This window comes from Pseudochaenichthys georgianus, chromosome 11 (genome assembly GCF_902827115.2).
Source record: "Pseudochaenichthys georgianus chromosome 11, fPseGeo1.2, whole genome shotgun sequence".
Taxonomy (NCBI): Eukaryota; Metazoa; Chordata; class Actinopteri; order Perciformes; family Channichthyidae; genus Pseudochaenichthys; species Pseudochaenichthys georgianus.
Window position 1 is genome coordinate 10,160,230 of NC_047513.1, and position 19,241 is coordinate 10,179,470.

The 19,241-nt window shown below is 41.5% G+C and overlaps 1 pseudogene; it reads left to right on the top strand.

Moving 5' to 3' along the window:
- LOC117455484 (glutamate receptor ionotropic, NMDA 2D-like) overlaps nt 1–19,241 on the top strand; it is a 233,194-nt pseudogene that overhangs the window by 49,802 nt on the left and 164,151 nt on the right.

The window sequence follows — 19,241 nt, forward strand, 5'->3', positions numbered from 1 at the left end:
GAGACTGCACTGACCTCACCACCTTCAATCTGACTTTTAGTGTGTGATTGTTTTTGTATTATTTGACTTTAACTTTAATTATATATGTATTTGTTGTTCCTTCCTTTTCTTTTCCCTTCACTATATCTGTAAAGCGTCTTTGAGCACCTGTAAAAGCGCTAACAAATTAAATCTATTATTATTTATTATTATTATGTTTTTCTATGTTTCTTACAGTCGGGTTTCACATGATTTGCATGTTTCGTGAATTGGACAATTTGTTGTGCTGTACTATTGCTGAAGATCAATGCAGTTCAGACGTTGTAGTTTCTTCTCTCGCAGCTGAATTGAGGATCTATTTGTAATAAGTGAGTTATGCAATCGAGAGCCTTAAAGCGAAACCATCCCGAACACACACCCGCAGCCTGGCTGGGAGTTTGTGTGTGTGCTCACACACCGACTCACAGCCTCGCTGCGTCCCGCCGTCTCACCCATAGTCTGTGGCGCGTTGCGGCTGCTCTGGCCCAGGCCCACCCAGTTTACTCATTGGCCCACCCTGAGAAAGCCTCGGTGTCATTTAAAAAAAGAAATAATAATAATAATTGTTTTTTATTATCATTCTTAAAAAATGTATTCACCCATTGAGAATATCCAAGAATTCAAAGTGAAATTCAAGTGAACAAATATCGAGTTTAATTAATGTTGTATGTGCTTTATCATCTGAACTCATTTACGGTAAAAACTGATTGTTGGTTCCGGCGCACGCGCGCCATAATAACGTGAGAGAGGCAGAGAGCTACCTGCAAAATAAATGATGGCTCAAAGTTCACTGATGAACTTTTTTTTTTTTTTTTTTTTTAAAGCCAGACTCCAAGAAGAGCCCCCACTGCCCTCATCTAGCAGCGATCTATATGATCATGTTCTGATAACGATGAAATAGCCCCGCCTCCCTCTCCCCACGTCTCCCTCTCCCCACGTCTCCCTCTCCCCACGTCTCCCTCTCCTGCTGATGGGCTGTCAGAAGAAAACAAATGTTAACGGAAACTCTGCCGCACGGTTCCCTCGTCCCTTGGAAGAGGCGGAGAAGTGGGTGTTTTTCATCTGCTGGTGGACAGTCCGGAGAGATATACACAGGGTTGGGTTGTAACGGAATATATGTAACGGCGGATTACGTAATTAGAATACAAAAATCAAGTGTATTCAGCTGGCGTTACATTTGAAAAACGAGTAATCTGATTACAGTTACTTTCGTAAACCTGAAGTGAATACATCTTGGAATACTTATTGGAATTATTGGTGGAAAAGTTTCCTCACAAAATGTAATATTCATTACCGGCAGAACTGTGTGCACACTGCACGGCGCTGCAGCATGTCTGTGAGAGAGAGATGCAGCGTGTCTGTGAGGCCCCGCCCCGCACGCAGATGAGAGAGAGAGAGATCTCTTTTTAAATATATTGAAAGTTAGAAACGGAGATGGTTAGATAAAAGGTGCAAGATAACATTTATACAGCATTTCTTCGAAATGATGACATTTATAATGGGATACAATCATAGTGCTGCTGAATGCATGGGGCAAGTGACTGGAAAAAGTTTTAAAAGTTATTACATCGTTTCAGATAATAAATAATAATGATAATTCATTCTATTTAGGGTCGCCTTTCAAAGCACCCAAGGACACCTTACAATTCATAACATATTCCAAGGAAAGGTTTTAAGACAGTACAAATAATGCAGTCCGGGTGATGTTTTTTATGTGGGGTGCAGATGAGAGAGCTGTCCAGAATGACACCAAGATGTTGTGTCTGAGCTCTTGATAAGCCATTAAAACAGTAAAATACGTGTCTCCTGTTCACCAAAACATACCCATCTGTTATCGAAAAAGAAAGTATTCCAAAAGTAATCTGCCACTGGTACCAGCTGGGATTGTTGTTAGCTTCTGATGCACAGAAGAAAAATCTGGCCCATCCTATTTTTCACAGGCCCACCCTAAAGTACATTTCTACCTACGCTACTGCTCTAGTCAATGGGTGCTATTCCACCAGACACGCCGTGTTACGGCTCAGAAGCGTCCCAGAAGCGTCTCGCCGCTGGGCTCTGCTCGAAATAGGATTGAAGTCTATTTTTCGACACGACGCAGCCGTAAGGTAATGTCGGGCAGGACGTGGAACGGTGACAGCATCCGGCCCACCCCCCAAAACCGGTTCCTTCTCCTCCCCCCATCCCTCCTCTGTAATCTTTCCAGTAGGAGAATAAAGGCCAGCGTTCTCCTTCGGTTTACAGGCACTGTGTGTAAATTATATAGAATAATTATGATGATGAATGCTTTTTTACCACTAAAATACAACTTCTTTGATTCATGTTGTTTTTAACTGGACTATTACAATTATTATTAATTATGTCTGTAGCAAAATAAGAAATAACAACAATAAACATGATTTAAACAGACACAAAAATAAACCATTTAACTACGTAGCCTATACTTTCTTGTAGAAGTACAAATGTCCAGGAAATATGCCAAAATCAACAAGAACTGCGAGCCGGCATGCACGACGCTCCGCTTCCGTAATGCTTCTGAAACGCTCGTGAAACGGGCCCGGTAGGGTATGATGCCGGAGGAGGCCGGACCAAAACCGCGGCGCAGCCGTAACACGCCGCAGATGGACCCAGTGGAAACTAGGGGTCAGGGTGGAGAAATCGGCGGAGCTGCAGCTGAGAAAAGTGTGTGTGTGAGGAAGTCTGCGGATTGGTCAATTTGGACCAATCCACGGACTTAACGTAACGGCTCCGCGGACGTAACGTAACGGCTCCACGGATTGGTCCATGTTGACCAATCCACGGAGGGGTCGTCGTTACGTCACTCGGTTCCCGGAAGACATTTTTTTTAAAAGAAAATCTCCAACGAGGCGTTCTGGGGCAGCATAGACAGGGCCGGATTAACCATATGGGCAACCTGGGCAAGTGCCCAGGGGCCCTTGAGCAAAGAGGGCCCTCAGTGACAAGATTAAAAAAAAATATATATATTTATTATTATTTTATTTTTTTCGGGCACAACCTCACTCATCATACATTGTTTTTAAATGACACTCACTCTTCGCTATAAATAACACAGCTTTTCTATAGGGTCAAATTAATATATTTTCTAAACCGTCTCTGTACTGTAGGTCTCACTATGTATGCGCTCAAATGTATTACTACGCGGCGGCAGTGTATAGCCGAATCACAGCCCCACCCTCACTCATGTCACATTTTGTCACGTGAGCAGAAAAAATGGATGGTGCCGGTAGCCAAACACCCAGCGGAGCTGCGAAAAGAAAGAAAAAGAAAGAAAAAGAAGAGAGAGTGGCGGCTGCATTAAAAAATGTGCCATCAATAAATAGCTTTTTCAAAAAAGCAAAAAGTGACGAAATAGGCCAGCAACAACCACAAGGAACAGTGGCGGCGGTCACGGAGGATGTTGTTGAGCTAGCGAGCAATGTTAGCCTTGAACCTAGCATGCTAACGCAGCAGCGAGTAGAAGAGGAAGATAAAGATGAAGACGAGCCTGACGAGGACGTCACAGAGCAGGGTGAAGGTTCGAGTTCATCGGAAGTTCCCTGTGTCTCTCAGGACCCTGCACAATGGGGATTAATTGCAGGAAATGTCCGGGAGGAGACTTTGATGAAAGAGGTTTCATACTTTCATAATCGGGCAACGAAGTATCCAGCATCTCGGAGGGAGACCGATGCTAGCGGCCGGACACGCTCACTGACCAATGATATGCTGACCAGACAGCAGGAGCAATTTATTGTTTTGCCTGCAAACTTGTATCCACTCACAGCCACAGTAATGCATTTGTTCTCGGCTTTAGTGATTGGAAGCATCCCGAGAGGATAACGGATACTGATCACTTAGTTGAGCAACCACACCATTTCACTACATATTATACTTTTGTAACTCTCAATGTTTGTAACTAATAAAACTCCTCGTGTACGTGTACAGCCAGCCAGTCATATTTTGGCATTAAGTCGGGTGCTACTCTGAGGTTTTGAGTGATATTACCTAGGTATTCCTGAGCCATACACTGTCTTGGAATCTTATCCATTGTATTTTGTCTTGTGATGTTTGACTAAAAGGGCAAAAGGCTAGACCTACTTTGGTTGAACTATGTGGCTGCGTCCCTGCTTTTGACAAATAGGTGTGCGATTTGACATGCCAGATTGACTGAAAATTCTAAATATTGGTCATGTTGGTAGGATTGGGTAGGCGTGGTGTTACTTGTTGGGTTGGGGGGGGGGCCCATGAGCGCTCAGTGCCCAGGGGCCCCTGCAGGTACTAATCCGGCCCTGAGCATAGACAGGTATTTTCTGTGTTAGAGTTGTACTCGCTACAGGGTGTACTTTGAGGGTTTGTGACTCTGCAGACCGTTTACATGCAGAAAAAGCTACGTAACACACAAGGGGATGGGTAACCAGAAAAGCATGACATGGGACCTTTCAAGCTTCTGAAAACCAAACCATATTACTTTAAACATGCATCAGGATGAGTGTGAGAATAAACTCAATTTGTGCACCTCTATGATTTTCCTGAAGCAGCACACAGTAATACTCAACGACCACCTGCTCTGAACATGATGTATTCCCCACTGCAGAGATGATTATGATCATTACATTTTCATCTGATCTAATCTAAATAGACTGACCAAGTGAGTCCAGGTGAAACGTGGAATCCTTTATTGATTTGAACTATTAAATCCACCTCAGTCATGACGGGAAGCATAGGGAAGGCAGGTTTGAAAGGAGTTCTACACTTTGTTAAGACAGTTCAGCAATACAAGGCAAGGAAATCATCAGAAATCCAAACCAGGTTACAGAGTACAAACTGTGAAATAAGTGTGTACGGCATCAATTCCTAAACTTGACTAGATGTGCTACATTTGGAGACATAATATGCCCACTTGGCTCTAGGATCTGACTCTTTTTGCATCATCCCGTGTGGGTATTGCCACATCACTCTCTGTGTACTGACCATCTTGAATCCATTGCCAAGCAGGATTCCTTCCAGCATAGCAATGGATTATGAATGCATCTGATTTCTAAGATTGTGAAATTGTCATGCCCGAGAGAGAAGCACACCTTCACTATCAGGCAGAAAGTCACGGTGCATTGTGGAACACTGATGTTCTGTCCTAAGAATTGGAATAGAAACTTAGCTGATGTAACCAAAGCAGATGGGTTTTTCTGAGGAGAACTGTCACCCTGAAAATGCAACCTTTCTTTTAATGAACAGGTTTATATTTATTCGGACTAAAACCTAATGTGCCTTGTACAAGTATAAAGCACATAATACAACGTTCTCGAAGACCACAAAGTATTATACTGTACATGCCTGGGATCGGACAATTCTGTAAACAAATCCAAAATCCTGCATACTGTCAAACCCTATCTTTACAGTACCAATGTTAAAGGTGGGGTAGGTAATTTTGGAGAAACCAGCTCGAGTGCGCTAGAATTTGAAAATACACAGCCGGACGAAATCTGCTACTTCCTTACAGAGCCCCTCCTCCAACACACACGAACGCGCACATAACCAATGAGGGCACAAGATATGTTTGTGCACAGATGGAAGGCTGACAGGCAGGTAGGCCATCCAGTTACTTTAGCCGGGCCGGCTCAGATGATTGGTCGTGCTTTTTACAGTACTACGGCTTCCACAGATGACATTTTTTTTTGGATTTGTTGTCAAAGCACTTAAGATATTCATTGCTATCGGGATGTTCAGAGCATTCCATGGAATATAACAAAAAGTGTATCTCGAGCCGGTTTCTCAAACTTACCTACCCCACCTTTAAGGCAAATAATGTACCATATGTATTATATCGATGGAGAAAAATGTTGGGGTTTATGCTTGATCTCCATTTTGAGCACCATGCCAGTAATAAAAAAAAATATGACAACTCTAGTTTTGAGTTTCTTTGCTATTACAACCAACATGAAGGTGCTTAATCCTACACTTTGTCTGAATGAGCTTGTCACCGCTCTGTCTGACAGCTGTACAGTGCGATAGAAGGACGATACAATTCACACACTCATCAGCAACATTCATGCTCCACCCAGCCAATCTGCTCCAACCAACACACCTTTTGGTCTTAGCTATGAAAGTATCCATTTGACAGACGCAGCCAAAAAACAAGCTTTTCATCCGATTTCTAAAGTGACGTCACCGTTGCTTTTCTGAAAAGTAAAATAACATTTAACTCCGGCTCCTGAGCACAATACCCAAAAAAGACTTGGTTTACTAAATATTGTATGACTCATCAGGTTGATGAGCATCGCCTAAACACAACATTACAATGCAAAATAGACTACAGGGGGGTGCAAACGATACACCAGCTGTGTCCTCCGGATTCCTACAAATAATACATATTTCAAATACACATGAATCCCTGCCTTCCCTCCGTGGTATATTACAGTAAGTCTGATCTGTGCCGCAGTGTTTATGACTGCTGTTGCCGATAGATGCTCCAGAGAGCCTTTTTAGACACTAAAGAAATGATGCCTATGATGTGGAACAGTAGTTTTTGTGAACGCATTTAACAAACGATATGCTCAATACGATGGGATGGGAGCAAAGTCTTACCCCACTGCACCGCCTACAGCTCAGTCAGGTCACATGTGAAATCAGATTTAACTTTGATAACTGACTCAACACATCGTAACACAAGAAGTTATTTCTGGACCAGAAAATGTACCATACCAGCACCATTTTCCAAGTGGCAGTAGCAACATAGTACAACTGAGAACCCCCTGCTTACTTTTCTAAGGACACAGGTGAAGAGGACAGAATTGGTGTTACCTCATATTTATGCACAGCGCATTTTGAACTCTCTTCAACTGCCCTTCCCCACTTCATGTCCTGCCCCACCAGACTGTTTGAAGTGGAAATGCAGTACATTTTGGAAGCATTGAAATGCTTTATACATTTGGGATCATTAGAATGTGCGATCATTGGACCTTGCTATCATTTGACTCAAGCAGCAACTGTTATTTTACATTATACATGTCTATTTAGTTGAATAAGATGTAAGAAGTGCCTGATGTTGTTTTTTCTGCAGTGGTTTACAAATAAGAGCCGATTCAGCCATATTAAAAAACAGTGCCTTTTAAATAGTCTCTTTCTGTGTGAAAGCTTTTTGCAGATCAAAGTCTGATCTATTATTACATTGTGCTGAGACAGACAGCAAGAGAGTGTGCTAATATTTATTTATTAGTTTGAAGCAAACTTGAAACATAAATACATTTTGAAGAACTTTATGTTCAGGGTTGTACTGAACTCCTGCTTACATTAGTTAATTGGCCACTATGTTTCACTATCAGTTATTCATTTATGAATCTCTATGAACAGATTCTGTAGGGCAATATTTTGGTATCGGTATCGTTCTGTCTTCCATTTGTAGTTGGAGTAGTATTGATCACTCATCTTTGAGACAGTTTTGGCTGATGGCATTTGTCAAAATGCAATCTGGAAACACATCTGCTATCTTCTGACAATTATTTAGCAAGTTTGATTTAAACTGGCTTGTGAAACAACAATCCAGGCATTGTCTCTCAACTCTTCTCCATTCTCTGTCTCAAGTTGCTAATTAGACTGTAAACAATGAGCAACGCATGTAAGTACAAAAAATGGACCAGATATCTGCCAGATTGGAACCTTACTTATAGTGTTTGTTGCCCCCAGAGGGTTATTGTCATCAAACTGAAGCTGCATTCACGATGTGCAGTAAAATGACTTTGCGCTGACGCTGCCATTGTATTCCTATGGAGAGGACAGTGGCGTCGACTTGGCAAAAGTATCCTCTGCGTCATGCACCGCTCAAAAGCGTTATTTTCACTTTAACCTCGTTAAATGTCTCTTTAAAGCTGTATATGGCGCCACAAGCGGTGAGCAAAAAACAAATGATGTATCATGGGAATGTAACTTGATGGGTCTCATTTATCAGCTGTTCAGGAACCAGCTGACTGGTAATTAAATACACAACTTTAACATATTCACTGACTACCTACCACCTAAGGTGCCAATCACACCAAGATGTGTCACCAGAAACAGGCTGCTAGCAAAATCATTGTTTTTTCTACAGTACAGTGTATCTGGACATGCGACTCTCTCGCTGCGTGTTTCTCTATCATGCTTTCAACTGTTCAGCACAATGTTAAACTCAAGCCTTCAACCGCATTATTGTGTTAATACTGATAGATGTGGTGGTTGCTAGCTAGCTAGTTAGCTGTTGCTAATGCACTTGGCTGTTTTTCCAATATGCTTTGAAAACCAAGTCGCTTTTGTAGTGACCTACCAAAGGTTCCTATTTTTAAGTAGATGGCTAGCCTGATAATTAAAAATATGTTAATTACATCAATTTAGAGTTTTTCAAAGGAATACATGTTCTCCTGTTATCAATTTTGTTCATATCCTTTCACTACTAGCATGACAGCAACACATGTATTTCCTTAATGACACAGTGTCCCTCCACTCATCTTACTCGGTCTCTTATGATTTATACAAAATCTAAAAAGAGATAAACCGATCTAATGCTGACGAGTCAAGTTTTAAGGTGATAATACAATTTGGATTGCGCTCTTTAATCATGATTCATTACTTTCTGTGTGATCAAGTGCACAACCCTTACCCCAGAACATAATTTGCAGAAATTGTCTAATTCTACAGTGTCTATATCAGTGGACATGTAAAACCTTTCATTTTATTAAAAGTCACACTCTGTACTGCCAAGAAGAGTGTTCTTCTTTTTCCCATCAGCATTCAAATCTAAAGGAGAGGGGTCCATTCATTTCCCCCCATATGCTCAGTGCTATTAAGTTTGAGCCTGGTTGAATTTCCATTGTAACTGCCTTCATTCAAGCAGTGATGACTGTCTTCCACCCAGACTGTCTCTGTCTGCTGTATTTCCCTGGACCTTAGCACGGTCAGAAAAAGACCTTTGAAAATGTCCCAGCGTTTTTGACTTACATTGTTCTCTCTAATCCTGCAGGCGCATTGCCAAAGGCGTCTCTGTGCTTACCCACGGGGCGATGGCTCTGCGGCGGGACCAGGGGAGCAACAGCCGGGCACAGTATGCTGGCAACTGCCAGACTGACGGCAACCAGACCCACAGGGTGCCAGACAGAATCAGGTGAGAGGGATAGAGAGGGGAGGACAGAGGGTGACTTTGAATTTCGTTGTCATTCACACCAGCTCCTGACATACAGCTGAGTGAGAGAGTAAACAGCTGAACAGCACGGAAAAGCAAATAGTGGCCGACAGCTTCAGTGGAGGCTTCACATTCAGAGAGCTGAGTCATTCTGGCCTAGAAACAGCTGTTTTATTTCTATAGTGATGTTTTACAGGTTGAGCTCCACATGGTGGCTACACATGGAAACAGATTTTTGTTATGTTTAAAAGAAGATTAAGCATAATCCTAAAAATGTGGACCCAGTGCCTCATACTGTCACGCTCTTGGCACCTTTATAGGATCCGTTTTATTTTTGTACAGGAAGTTTACATTTGGCAACACACAACAAAACTATATATTGTGTTTGAGATTAAATGCATTGACAAATGACTGATGTGAAACATTACTAACATTGCCCTTACATTTCACAAAGCACACGAACATTGAAGAACGTCTGTTCTTAGATCCATTCACCACCGTTTCTGACTAACCAACACAGATTGCCATACTATTAACATGACATCAGTAGCTCTGTGTGTCTAACAATGTTCGACTGTACATGTGTAAACAGCGGAACTAGTTGAAAGCCTGTTGCGTTACATACATATGCTAAAGATGCCATGGGGCATTGACCAAACTTTAGTGTTTGATAATAACATGTGCTGTTTTCTTTACCGCAAATATATTTGAAAAGCTGGTCACAAAATAAGCTGTTTCAGAGGCTGTTTTATTTCAAGTATGTGGCCCATAGCTCTGTGCCCTTCAGAGGCTGAAGGCCAGACTGAACCAGCTCCCCGCCTCCAATTTGATAGGACTTTGTCCTTTGCTAATTTTCTCCAACATATACATATTTAAAGTCCCTCTGGGGACTTTAAATATGTGCAGGAAAATTAGCAGAGGAGTCCATCTTTTATTGACAGCTTCAGGGTTTTTCCACACAATCCCCTCTGGTGATTGACTGGAGGAGTCATGTTTTTTCAGCAGCAAAGGGTTACAGGAGCAGAAACCAGTCTGGTTACCTGCTGCTAGACTGGCTCTGGAGATTTGTTCTTGTTTACTATTACGGTCGTACTGTTTACTGTAACTCTTGCAAAAAAAGGTATTCAGGGGTATATTCGTGTATATGCAGTTGCAGGGCACTTTTTACTTTGGGTTTTACAATTGAATTAGGAACCCTGGACTCAACAGATAGAGTTAAAAAAGCCCTGGAGCAAGGCACTTGATCCCTCACTGCTTCATATGAACAGCTAAGAGAGAACGGCAAGGATGTTCTGGCTCTTAGACCTCGCATTTAACGGTAATTGAAGAGGTGTTCGGAAAACAAAAACCTTGCATGATAAGTGTAAGAGCAAAAGCAGGGCTGTGACGAAGATGGCTTCGTCACTGTGGACTGACGGCTTCGGGCTTTGTAAATTGCACATGTGTTTTATTTTGAAAAGTGTTCCTTTTCCCATGTCTGTTGCTGTTGATTGTGTGCACCTGGTGCCCTGTGTTGTCTCCTCCCCCCTCACCTGTGTCTTGTTGGGTTAATTAGTGTGAGTATTTAGGCTCTGTGTTTCCTGTTTTGTTGGGTGTGTGAGATCCTTGTGGCTGGTGACTGTGCTCACATGAACAGCAGATTGAGGCTGTGTCATATCTTTACGATGTAATAAATGCCCACACCGGGTTGTATTTTGGACGTTCTGCCTCTGCCTAGTGATGGCGAGATGAAGCCTTATGAAGCTTTGAAGCTTTCCAGCCAATTGGTTCGCAAAAGGGTTCGTCTCATGAGGCTTCATCATGGGCTTCATTTGAACACAAACCCCCCTGTTGGTCAAAGTGTGTAAAACAGGCAGATTGGACATCTCAACAGTGTGCTCTCTCATACCGAGTTCCCAATGAGTAAAGCCTTAGAATAACTCTAAACAACGAACATTAAATCATATTTTCATGTTAACAATATTGTTTTTATTCCAGTTGAATGATTGTGATTGAAAAGCCTAAGGAGGCTCGTAAACATTGCAAAGAGGGATTTGTATAGTATTCCTTAATAATATTCATAAACTTAACCATGTTGTAGCCTGAGAAAGGCTAAACCATATCAAAGAATACATTTATTAACTACATTATCTCATTTAGCTGTAGCTAAACAACAAATACGTATTGACCAGTCCTTGAACCAGAGACCCTGCGGTCGTGAGTCAACTGCTTTCCAGCTGAGCCGCAGCACACACACTAAAGCTCCCTGAAAACACTGCAGCATATTTATTCATTTATTTATTCATGTTTTTATTCCTACATGTATTTATGCTTGTATCTATTTATACTTATGACATGTTCCGATCTCTATATAAGTGAGGGTCTGAGCTCTCTTGATTCCATCGTGTCACCGGGCCCGGGTACAGGAGGGGTCATATGGTTCTTATTATACATCCAGGTATTATGAGCGTTGTGGTTCAACGGTTCAACCGATCTGAATCGCTTCCTGAAGCAGTCACGTGGTATCGACAGGCAGCGAGGCTTCGTTTGTCATCGATGACGTCACTGGCCCAAAACGATACAAGCCTCGATACAAGCTTCACAAAAAGCTTCGGGGATTACTCGACACACGCTCCGAAGCTTCGGCGCAATACGTAACATCACTACCTCTGCCTCCTTGCTTGGTCTGGGCCGCTCAACGGTCAGCTTCGCAGGGCATTATGTGGGACTAAAATGTACATGTTTAAAGATGCAACTGAATCAGAAATAGTTTTTTCGATTATTGCATCAGAGGTGATCTGGGTTCATATTTCTGAAGTTTTACATAATAATTGTTGCAATGCCTTACTGTCGCCATTGCAACTCTAAATATTATAGATTTTACAATTCACAATAATTATACATAATTGAATAAATGTGATTGCTGAAGTGTTCTTTTAATCTGTGTTAATTTGCTGCAATTTCAATTATCTTGATTATTTAAATAGCTACAATGCGTAGATGTGTCTGTTTGCATTTTTGTGACAACTCAAGTTCATACCTCTAAGAATCTATTTTAATTCCCTCAGTCATAAATGCTTTGTTCGTGATTGTTTAATCCATGTCATATGTTTGAGCCAAAAAAGCATTACTTACAATTTTACAATTATATTCCAATTTGTTCCAAGTTTAGCCTTGTAATAATGTAGTCTTAAAAACAAAAACTACATTATCAATGTCAACGTTTTGAGGTAAACATATTTTCTATGCAGGGGTGACGCTTTTTGTGTTCTCTGAAAAACCTGTAAAGAAGTATTGGACTTTTTTTTTTAAGATTGCCTGGTACCTCAGGTGGTAGAGCATTTTGGCCCTTATTGTGGGCCTGAACAGCTGCTATTCTTGAAACAACTGGCATTAACAGGTTAAAAGTAAATTCTATAACACAACGTTACTGCAGCACACGTAGAGATGAGTCATACATTCAGTGTACTAGTTCAGATATGTCAGTTATATAGAGATACCCAAACAATGTCTGCTAACCTTAGGGAACATTTTAATTTCTAAGTGGTAGATAGTGACTCTATTTAACTGAGAAAACCAGATGTTCACACCTGTTCCCTCTAACTGTATAGATATAAAAGACACTGCAAATGAGCTCCCTGAAATAGAGACAGGTAACACAGGTTAGGGAGGGTCAGCCACAACAAAAAGCAAAATTACACCAGCCAACACAAAAAAAACACAGATTGACGATATGACAAAATTGATGACAGCCTTCGAGAAATCTCCTCTGCACAGACAACAAGTTGGACTGCAGGTGGATGGTTACCACAGGTTGCATGCCTGCACTGTTTAATGAAGTGTCGAGGTTCATTTTAAACTCGGCAAAACATTTTGGGCCCTTCCGAATCTGGCTTTTGAATTCTATCAATCAGTGGCAGGGCTGTCTGTCACGCTGACAGGTGTCGGGACTCGTGGGACTCTCATCGAGTGGCACTGATAGTCCTCACTACAGCAGCATGAATGACACCTGTAACGCGTGAAAGGGATTTTACTCCAGAGGGAGATGAATAACTTACTAAAAATAGCTGTACTCATACTGCTGACACAGAAATACAACTCAACCTTTTGGTGTTCAAACAGTTGTGTAGCCTTGTTCGCATGTAAGCAACATTATTATTGTCTTTTATACATCAACATGTGTCCCCTCTGTGTAAAGAGCTTCTGAACGTTTCAGGAAAAAAGATTCACTCTCTTTCTGTCCTGATCCATTTCTATAAAAACCTGTCTGATCAGATTTTGGCCACTTTATGATGTTATACGATTTTCTGGCTTGTGTAACCATTAGCCAATCACCAACCAAGGTAACCCCCCCCCCCCCACACACACCTTATCACCTGAATCTCCTCCTAGAGCACCATTGTGTTATTTTTAACCAAATATCTCTCAGAGGGGCGTGGGGAGTGGCTCCTTGTTTTTCATCTAAAGTAAAAGACCCAGAATCAGCACTTTTGAAACAGGGCTGAAACAGAGGGGATTATGGGATGCTACAATGCCTGATCTGTTTGGTATTTCGAGCCAAACACTTCAGAGACATGTTTTGTATATCTCCGAGACCTATAATATATTGATGAAAAACAGTATAATAGGGGACCTCCTAGTATGTCAATGTCAAATCTACTATGTACTTATATGATTCTGTTTTCTTCAAGTTTGTATCTTCTTGGTCGAATGCACTTATTGTAAGTCGCTTTGGATTGAAAGTGTCAGCTAAATGCAATGTAATGTAATGTACCTTTTAAAGTTGTAAATGCCCCAATTGTCATGTTAATTATAAAAGTATTGTGGATGGATAGAGTTCATTTCAGTGCATCCTTTACCACATATACGTCTTTTTAGTTAGAGCATGAATTTAATTTAATCAAATAAACTTGTCTTAATAATAATAATAATACATTTTATTTTTAGGCGCCTTTCCCAAGGACACCGTACAATTGGTTAAAAAAAAGAAAATGCTAATAGGCAACAGGAAATCACGGAAGAGACTGTCAAGTGGACACAAATTAAACATACAATGGGGAGCACTACAGTGAGTAGGCAGATTTGAACAGGTGGGTTTTTTAATTGGGATTTGAATAATGGTGATTGTGTCTGACTGTCAGATGTGCGGGGGGAGGGGGTTCCAGAGTCTGGGAGCAGTGCAGCTAAAAGCCCGAGCACACATGGTGACGAGGCGTGGGGTGGGGACGGTTAGCAGACCAGCAGAGGAGGAGCGGAGGGAGAAGAAGGTCAGCCAGATAGGGGGGGGGGGGGGGGGCAGGTTATGTAGGGCTTTGTAAGTGAGCAGTAGGTTTTTGAAGTTGATACGGGATTGAACCGGGAGCCAGTGGAGTTGGATGAGGATGGGGGTGATGTGTTCTGAGGCCTTGATGCCGGTGATGATCCGGGCTGCAGAGTTCTGTATGATTTGTAGTTTATTGATGAGCTTGGTGGGTATGCCCGAGAGGACAACCCAGTCTCACAAAAAAACGTGTAATAACTACGTTGGTCCACAACTTGGGATGTAGTATTTCTACAAAAACGCCTCTGAAATTGTAAGATCCCTACGTTTTTTTTCATCATTCATTCCAATGGCTGGCGTCTATGTCACGGGATCTTCACATTTCTCCCTGCAGAAAAAAGAAACATGGCCGAACTTCGTTTTATTCTCGGTGGAAAATGCCTATTTTAAGGTTAGTTTGGCCATTAAAATGCGTTTTGATGTAATTTGATGCGAGACATATCAAATGATGTGTGCAGTGGATGTACATGATCTTTAGTTTGCTAGTTATTACGAAGATTACTTCAGGAAATTGTCTATACAACGTTTTCATTGTTACCAAGGTGGTTGCTAGGTACGCTGCTATCGATATTATTTATTTTATGTTGTGTAACTGTTTAATGGTGTTATCTTTATTGCTACCCCCTTCACCGTCAATTTATAGTGTTGGTCCACAGCGCAAACGTATTAGTTTAACAAAATCTGCATCTAAAATTGTGGCATAAATACGTTATTTTCCCCTGTGCAATTCTCCAACCCAGTCTCACATCTCACATCACATTGTTTTTTAAAATTAATACTTTATTCCGAGTGTGCTTGCTTTTCTCTTTGAAAGTCATCACATACCGGCATTGTAATACACGGTTCGGCTGCATTAAATATTACATATCTGCCGTAGTTCTCTATTTACAGAGCCCTGATGAGAAGACTTCTAGACAAACATGAGGAACTGCCGCCAAAACTGAAAACGTGACGTGGATCATAAATATATCAGCAATTAAACAACATCTTACATTTCTTTTCACACAATACGTCTCCTTGCAGTATCAACACTAATTCGGCTGACTTTTATATTTGATCCAATTGGTAGATAGGCTGTATTTACACCATAAAGGTGCACAGCTGATATAAAGGGACACCTAGTGGTTAAAGCATGTTATTGAATTTAATTATTTTTATTATTAGATATTGATAGGATCCCTATAAAGTATATTCATTACTCGTTATTCTCTACTAATAGTTAAAGACTGTATATAATGACTATTTTGCACATCCCTTTCAAGATTTCAAGATTCTCTAAGGTTTATTGATATATCATATACACAACTACGGTGTAGTTATGCAATGAATGAAAAACTTGGGTCGCAGGTTCCTCAACAGTGCATTACAAGACATCTATCAATATTTGTGCATACTTCCAGCAATGTTAACTATGTTGAAGCACTTATTTTCAACTGATATTATACATATGTTTAATACTCTTATAAGATGCATGTAGATATTATAAGAAATGTGCAGAATATGCAAATATATTTAATGGTGGAGGTACACACATATTGATAGATGTCTTGTAATGCACTGTTGAGGAACCTGCGACCCAAGTTTGTCATCTCCGACCTTGTCAGGTATTGAACAATCAATAAATAAAGAACACAGAATTATTAAATATAAAACACAGAATTTGTGTGATTATACTAAATGATTTACAAATAAACACCACTGCATATTTACAACTGTTACACATGCTGATGTAACGCAAATGTTTCCAACTTGGGATCAATAAAGTATATCTTATCTTAAGATGATCGATGGCTACTGCCATATTTGCAAAATTTGCCTCTGAACCTTGACAAGTGCATGTTTCAGACTTATCAATTAACAACGGCAGGGGTCACAGACATAAGACCAGCTGTTAAATAAAGCTCTTCTGGCATGTGGATATATACTGTATTAATGCTGCCCATTATGGGCACAAGCAATTTTCACCCATTTATTAATTATATGTTTTAAATTTGAGTGTTTCCTATTCCCTAAACCTCCAGGGATGTACACAGTTTAATACTGGCAACTTCTTATTATGGGAAATACGAAAACGTCTTTTAAAACTACAATTCCCAGCAGAGACGTGTCATAGAACATGTTGCGAAACACAAAATAGCCAGCATGTGTAGTTCTGGGGACGGGGTGTGGGAGGGGGGGACAGGGTTTGTCAAGTGAAGCAGAGAGAATACTTACTTCCGGATGTACAATTCTCTAAAGCAACTACTATGAGCTGCTCCGACCCTCGGTCCTGACGGACTCCAACTTGTGTTTATTAATCAAACAAATAAATAAACACAAGGATAATTATGTGTTACTGTTGAGTAAATTGAGAATTGCACAGGGGAAAATAACGTATCTATGCCACAATTTTAGATGCGGATTTTGTTAAACTAATACGTTTGCGCTGTGGACCAACACTATCAATTGACGGGGAAGGGGGTAGCAATAAAGACAACACCAATAAACAGTTACACAACATAACAGAAATAATATTAATAGCAGCTTCCCTAGCAACCACCTTGGTAACAATGAAAACGTTGTATAGACACAATTTCCTGAAGTAATCTTCGTAATAACTAGCAAGCTAAAGATCATGTACATCCACTGCACACATAATCTGAAATAACAACTCATATTTCTCGCATCAAATGACATCAAAACGCATTTTAATGGCCAAACTAACCTTAAAATAGGCATTTTCCACCGAGAATAAAACGAAGTTCAGCATGTTTTTTTTTTCTGCAGGGAGAAATTTGAAGATCATGTGACATAGATGCCAGTCATTGGAATGTATGGTGAACAAAACGTAGGGATCTTACAATTTCAGAGGCGTTTTTGTAGAAATACTACATCCCAAGTTGTGGACCAACGTAGTTATTACACGTTTTTTTGTGAGACTGGGTTGGAGAGGATGGCGTTACAGTAGTCGATGCGGGACGTGACAAATGCATTGACCAGGACTTCAGTGTTTGATTGAGAAAGGGATGGGCGGAGTCTAGAGATGTTGCGTATGTGGAAGAAGGAAGTCCGGGTGATGTTATTTATGTGAGGTGAAAATGAGAGGGAGCTGTCCAGGATGACACCAAGGCTCTTAACTTGGCCAGAGAAGGGGATGGAGTAGCCATCAATGATGAGGTTGGAGGCAGGGGAGGATGAGGTTTTGGAGAGGGTGGTTTTGGTGCCAACCAGCAGGGCTTCGGTTTTGCTGCCGTTGAGTTTTAGGAAGTTCCTGCTCATCCAGCTCCTGATGTCCTGGAGGCAGTTGGTGAGAGAGGTTGGGGGGAGGGCAGTGTTGGGTTTGCTGGAAATGTAGACCTGGGTATCATCGGCATAACAGTGGAAATGGACATTATGATGACGGAGGATAATCATAATAATCATTTATTATAGCGCTTTTCGCGATGCTCAAAGCGCTTTACAAATACACATTACACATATTTTTTATACATGCAATGGTCACTGTGGACAATACCCACAGGAGCAAGTTCAGGTGAAGTGTCTTTCCCAAGGACACAACGGCTTTACAGACGCAGCAGCGGCGGGTTTCACCCCTTGATCTGATGATCATTGCACAGCGCACTGCGCCACACCGTCCATCTTCACGCCTCAAAGTCATCGAGGCACTTTTACAAGTACACATTGATATCATACATGTACTGTGGACATTACCCACAGGAGCAAATCCGGGTGAAGTGTCTTGCCCAAGGACACAACGGCCTGACGCAGTGGCAGTAGGAGCGGGTTTCAAACTGGAGTTCCCCAGCACCCCCTTGATCTGATGATCAGATGCACAGACCACTGCGCCACCCGTCCCAAGGGGGAGTAGGTAGATAATAAACAGGAGGGGACCCAATACTGACCCCTGAGGAACACCATGTGAGACAGTGCAGCAGCTTGACCGGTGGGTGATGAGACGGACATATTGTTTTCTGTCTGAGGTAGGATAAAAACCATGAGAGTGGAGTACCAGTGATCCCAATGTCAGACGTTTGAAAAGCAGTGGGTGCGAGATGGTGTCAAAGGCAGCTGTGAGGTCAAGGAGGATTAGGATGGTGAGCAGTCCAGAGTCAGCTGCACGGAGGAGGTCGTTGGTGATTTTTACCAGCGCTGTTTCGGTGCTGTGCTTTGAGCGGAAACCCGATTGGAAGGGTTCATGAAGGTTGTTTTTGTCCAGGTGTTGTTGAAATTTGTCAGCAACCACTCTTTTAAGGGTTTTTGATGAAGGAGAGTTTAGAGATGGGCCTGTAGTTATTCAGGTCATCTCGGTCAGCTCCAGGTTTTTTGAGTGTTGGTGTTATTGCAGCAGTTTTGAGGTTTGGCGGTACAGTTCCAGTTGCGAGGGACGAGTTCATGATTCTTGTGATCAAGGGGCAAGTAGAGGGCACACAGGCTTTAACGAGGGCAGTGGGTCGAGCTGACAGGTAGTAGGTTTGGATTTACGGATGAGCTCGTCTTGTGCTGGATTCAGATCAAGGAGTCAAGCTGGTAATTGCCGTAAGAGCTGAAGAAGAATAAACACAACGACAGCTTGTTACACTTTCCTCTGTATTTGATACTTGATGTTTCTTTCTTGTAACACAGTGAGATTCTAGCTTCAGTTTGCATTTTATTCACCATTATCACCAGAGCAAGACCCTGTAAGTGGCTCTTGCTAGATTATGTGTACCTGAGAAGAGTAAAGATGCAGCATTCACATCTTTTTCAAATCAGACTTTAGTAGCAACTCATGCGGTGGTATAGGATGGAAGTCAATTCTTGCTGAAT